Here is a 6,000-nt window from a genome sequence, read left to right on the forward strand (position 1 = left end):
GAAGAGAGAGAGGAGAAATTGGAGAAACCGTTTCTTCTTTAGAAACGAGGTCTTCACGCCCATCTGAGCCCAAAGAAACCGCACCTAGCGTGTTGGGGAAGCAAGCTTCGTTTCTATCATCTCCTTCCAGATCATGTGCTCCTAGCTTCTAGGATCCCCTGTCCGTCCCATGCGATGGTAGATGCTCAGCGGCGGGCACGGCAAGTCTGGCGGCGGTGGACGCTCGACGGGGTCGACCTTGTGCGGGAGCGTGTCACAGACGGCGACCTCGATCTCTAGGCTATTGCTACCTAGGTGGAAGGTCTCCTAGATGATGCGGATAGTGGACCGGTGGCCACGCTTGCTACGTCACCTCACCTCCACTCGCACTCCAGGCAGCCATACTGTCGCTGCCGCCTTGACGCGAAGCCTGTGAGGAGCTCGTCGCGGCCGACTGCTCCAACCTTGCAGTCATCGTCACCTCCGGCAAGAGCTGGCTCTCCCTATGCTGGTCCTCCATCACCCTGGAGGGAGGTGTCTGAGGAGACCTTGATGGGAGGTGTCCGAGGAGACCTTGATGGGTTATGTTAGACGTAACTACAACAAAGGCCTAAAAGAGGATTTTAGGCCTTCAAAGTAAAAGAGGCAAAAATTTATGATTCATCATCAAGGGTTATGTTAGGTTATTGGTCTTGTGATTTACTCTTGTCATAATAAGATAAGAAAGGCATGATGCTTCAAGAGAACCACTTCTTTCACACAATATGTAAGCAACCAATTGTAGGGTTAGGGCCTATTTGGCACAGCTTCACCAACAGCTTCATGAGTTGTTGTGAGCTTTTTTTTTTTGCAAACACCCTTTTTCAAAACAACTTACGGGGTGAACTCCTTTTTTATGCTCTCAAAGTAAAGCTGAACCCGGGTTCGAGTCGTGGTCTACTCGCATTGCACAGGTGAGGATAAGACTTGCCACTCACACCCTTCCCCAGATCCCATACAGAGCGGGAGCTCTCTGCACTGGGTACGCCATTTTAAGGTAAAGCTGAAAATTAGCTTTTCATAACGCTCTCCCTCATTTCTCTCCTCAACCATGCATGAACTATTGGTGAAGCCGTTTTGCCAAATAATTTTTTTTCCAAAACGGTTCAGTTTCACTGAGAAAGCTACTCATAAAGCTATTTTCCACACACACAAAAGCAGCTTCACTATTGAAGCTAAGCTATGCCAAACGGAGCCATGTACAGAGGGTTGTCCTATTTTAGTGTTAGTTGCGAGCATTCCTTGGATTTCCTTCCACGTGCGTGTGTGGAACCTATAGGGAAGTGCAACATGTGATATGTCGAAGGTTGAGCACTTGAAAACACATGTTGTGAGGCACTTAGCATCAGAACAGTATTGCCCAGTTATATACTTGAATGATGAAGCATACAAACATTCGTTCTCTTATAGCACGTTTGGTTTACAGAATGCACCGATGCGGAATGATCCGATCTCAGATACGAAGCTAACCACAGCGTTTGGTTTCTGTCATGGGTTCAACCCGTCCGTCATCGAGTAAGGCTGTTTTAGTGCGCAAGTCCGTCACCTACTCATTCCGTGAAAAACTACCGGACCACCTCGTTCCGCAATCGATACATTCCGGATATCATCACTCCATAAACCAAACAGGCTATTATAGTCTTATTATTATCCTCACATTGCAACACTGCCACGCCAAGTTTAAACCGTAAACCACAGGCAACCGTGCTTCTCTGCCTTGCCAAACTCTCGCACCAACCAAACAGCTGTCACTGACATGTGAGACAACGCGAGCATCAGAGACTGGCCGCTCATCGGTGGTCGTTAGCTCCTCTTGGCTCTTGGTTAGGAAGAGCGCCGACAGAACAGCCCCACTTGTCTGTGGGCGAGCTTTGTCTTGGCCTTTTTATACGGACGAGGAAAGGAAATGAGGGAGTCTCGTCCTCGCGTAAGGTTCACTGACAACTTGGCCCATGAGGTTTGTTTCTTTGCGGGCCCAGCACCTCGGTGACGTATGGAAACGTCCGTCTTTGAGCGCTTTCTGCTGCGTGGCTACGTCGGTGGGGTGGGCAGGAGGTGTAAATTTGCACAAACAGCCCTTTTTGTATTCATCACTTTGGTAGGTTAATTATCTTTACCAATGGGAGGCGGTCACTGTATTAAAATTTCTTGGATCATACTTATACTAATTATCCTCCTTTTACGAATATAAAAACACAACATTTGAAACAAGTTAGCTATTGCTTAGTTTAGACTAATTAGTTTGTTGTAAACGTTATATGTTTGAAAACAAACTGACAAAGTACGTACAAAGATGATCGAACTTATGTGTATATCATCTTAGGATACTTTTGTACCGTTTATTAATCGAAGAAGCACCTGTAGAATTTTCATCGTCCTATCCAAACAACACCTCCTTTTTCCGGGTACTATTGTTTTTCTGTTAATTAACGAAAATCTTGGACAGCTTCGAACGAACACACAAGACGCCATAGGGTGCCACGTCCACGAGTCTGTGCGCATCGTTCAATGGATTTATGCAACCTACCTGTTTGGTTGTCTGTATATGGACTGGCTAGGCTCTTTGGATGCAGCATCACCACGTTTGGCTGCGGATGCTAATCTAGATCAGCCTCCGGAGATGCAAAAGCAGTTGGCGAGCTTGGCTCTCCTGAGAAACGAGAATGAAATATGTTTCTTCGTTGCCAGGCTCGTGGGATGCGAGATATTAGCATGTTAAAAGTAAATTATGGTTTAATATGATAAAATAAGTGATATACTTCCTCTGTTTCTAAATAAATCAATTCCCAGAATCCGTATCAGTCATTAAGTTTGACTAACTTTTTAGAAAAAGAGTAATAGCATCTATGATATAAAATGAGCACATTATGAAAATATATTTTATGGTATATCTAATAATACTAATTTGATACCATAAATCTTGACGTTTTTTTTTTCTAGAAATCGGGTTAAAGTTTAAAAAAATTGACTTAAAACAACTTAAAAATCTATTTATTCGGGGAGAGAGAGAGGGAGTACAACTGATTCAAGCAAAATAAATATTATATAAAAAATGGCGTACCCGGTGCGAAGAGCTCCCGCGTTGTGCGGGGTCTAGGGGGGGTGTTAGTGGCAAGTTTTATCCTTGACTATGCAATACGAGAAGACCACGACTCGAACCCGGGATCTTCCGGTCACATGCGGTAAGACTCTACCGATACTTATTTTTTTCATCTCGATTCAAAGTAACATATCTCAATATAGGTATCCAAACGACTGCTCAATCGGCTTCCTAGACTCAGTTAACCAAACAAAGACACCTGGTATCCCTGCACCCTGTCCAAAGTCCGGTTTCGAGATGTGAGCCAGGCTCCTCTCACTAGGCAACCAAGTGGCCCAAAAGGTTTGGTCTCTCTTCGATGTTTCCATTCGCACATGTCCGGTCTGGTCTCCTTCGATTGGGTGGTTTTCAATCTATTGACAACACACAAGGGGTCTCTTCCTTCACTCGGCGTTGCATCGAGTGTCAGCGTGTGTTGCAGCAGGTCAACGCGAGGAGTACAATCGATGATGCTTGGTGTAGTACAGGGTTCAGTCACCTGAGTTAGGCTTTATGCAGTTAATCAGCTATGCCTAACGTACAGAGCGCCAACCAGAGTACCAGACAAGCAATTTCTCCTCTAATTGATCCATTTTTTTAGACTTCCTAAGGCCTCATTCGGTTATCTTAGGTTGAAGACAGGCCGGTTTCTCTTCCTAGGTCGAATCAAAGTGGATCCTGGTGTTTCACTCAAACCTGCTCCGTCTTCGTTCCGGTCCGTTTCCATTCCGGGTCTAGAAGGGAAAAGAAAGGCATGAATAGGCTACTTTTCATTCCAAGCCATATATAACCGAACGACTATTTCTGATACGACCTGATTTTGAATCGGGCCAAATCGATCCGGGCGGAACAGGTCGTGTTCCCGGCCATTCCAGCCAAAACAAACGAGGCCTAAATTGATTACCGGAGCTCGAGTAAATTTGATCACTGGATGCATGTCTCGTGTGCGCGTACAGCAATTGATCATAGTGTTTAATTGTTCTGAGTTGCAAGCCATGTTTTTCTTTAAATCGGGCTAGGAAAATATAAACATTATAGCACATACTGTTAAGACTTTATTTTGGTGATTAAGTTCGGGCCAATTTGGTAGGATCAACTACAAGTAAGATCAAATAACTTTCGGTGCTGATTTCATAGTGTTCTGGTTTAAAATGAATTACCATTATTTTTTTTTAAAAATATATTGATTTTTAGTATTTTCAGAAAATATAAAATCACCATGTAAGCTTTTCTAATCGATTTCTCTTCTTGGGTTATATTTTAAAAAAGGAAAATTTTGATTTGTATTCCTGTCCTTGAGCTAAAAAGGTTTAAAATAAAAAACAATTTTATCTCCTCGAGTTGTGTTCTTGTCCGGTATTGATAGTTACATGGTTAACACTAAACTCAGGCAATAGTTGAATAATCAAAGGTAGACTTCTCCTTAATTTCTCTCCCAATGATGATGAAAAAAGACCCCGCTAAAAGTCAAATCTAACTCCTTTTTTTCCACACCAATCATCGCGACTATGGCCCCATCCCCTATGTTAGAGCATCTCCATCACTCTACCAATAATCCGTCCCAAAATTATTTTTATAGATATTAAAAGAGTTTCTACAACAGTACCCCATATATATCTCTTGCAATACTCTTATGAAAGGTTGGGTGGGCTCTATGCTATTGGGAGAGATATAACTCCCTCTTTGTTTTGAGGAGAGATGAGAAAAATATTAGTGGCTAGCAAAGAGAGAGAGAGCACTTCATTTCGCAAGGTTGATACTCCTCCCATTATTTGTCGTGTAGACTTTCCTGCTACTTTATATCCTTGTTGTGTATTATTGTTTACTAGGGTAAGTTTGTACATATTATAGGAAAGAATTCTGAAGAAACTCTAGCAGTATGAGTTTTAATATAGTCAATCTCGCGAGTTTTTTCTAAAATGCGGATGCTCACGGACACGCACACACATTCATCTTCTGAGCGTCTCCAAAATACTGAGCTACTAGTGTGAAAGCCCAAGTTTGGTTCTGGATAATTTATGAAACCTATGAACTAATCCTTGAGCTAAGTGTCTAGACTAGTTAGGGTGGTCCAATCCAAGTGGTGGAGCAAGATGAAGTCCATGGAGATGAAGATGGACATGAAATGATGGTGATCAAGCTCCAACTTGAAAAATAAGAAAGAGAAAAACAAAAACCAAGGAGATCAAGACAAATGTATCAAATAGGTTTTTGTTTTGGTACTCAAAACACCATAAAGGGTGTAAGTGTATTTAGGATCGATAGTCGTACTATAAAGAGAAAAAATCTTTGGCTAAGAGGTTATCGAGTGCCGCTAGGTAACATAATTCTTGCAAACGCATTAGGGACCTAGTGTGCTAACAATTGACCCTTGAAAAAAACTTCAAAAAATGCTAACACACGAGCACACAAGTTCTACACTTTGTGGTTAGCAACTTAGAAGCAAGGGTGAAGTGTTTGAGGAGATAGAAAAAGAAAAGAAGGTGAAGGTACCTGACAAGACTCTGGCTCCGAGGTGACCGGACTCACCCTTGGAGTGTTTGGTCAGTTGACGCTGCTCTCGGTCTACCTCGGTGGCATGACCGAACGCTGGGGGTCAAACACAGGCTAGCGTTCGGTCACGTGTTCTAGAGAAGGTGGCACGTGGGATCGCGAGCGGACACAGGCGAAGGGCACGCGACCGGACGCGCAGGGGCTGCTCAAGTCGCGGTTGACGTATGCTGACGTTGGCCGTCTACAAGAGTGCAGTGAGGATCAGACTCAAGGGCGCATCCGATCACTTGTGACCTGACGCGTCCGGTCAAAGAAAAACGGCTCTGGATGCTTACTAGACTTAATCGGACGCCAGTGTTTGTGAGTTTGGTCGTCTTGAAGAGTCGCATCTGGTCTCTCTTTAACTACGC

The sequence above is a fragment of the Miscanthus floridulus genome, chromosome 1, assembly GCF_019320115.1.
Source record: "Miscanthus floridulus cultivar M001 chromosome 1, ASM1932011v1, whole genome shotgun sequence".
NCBI classification, from domain to species: domain Eukaryota; kingdom Viridiplantae; phylum Streptophyta; class Magnoliopsida; order Poales; family Poaceae; genus Miscanthus; species Miscanthus floridulus.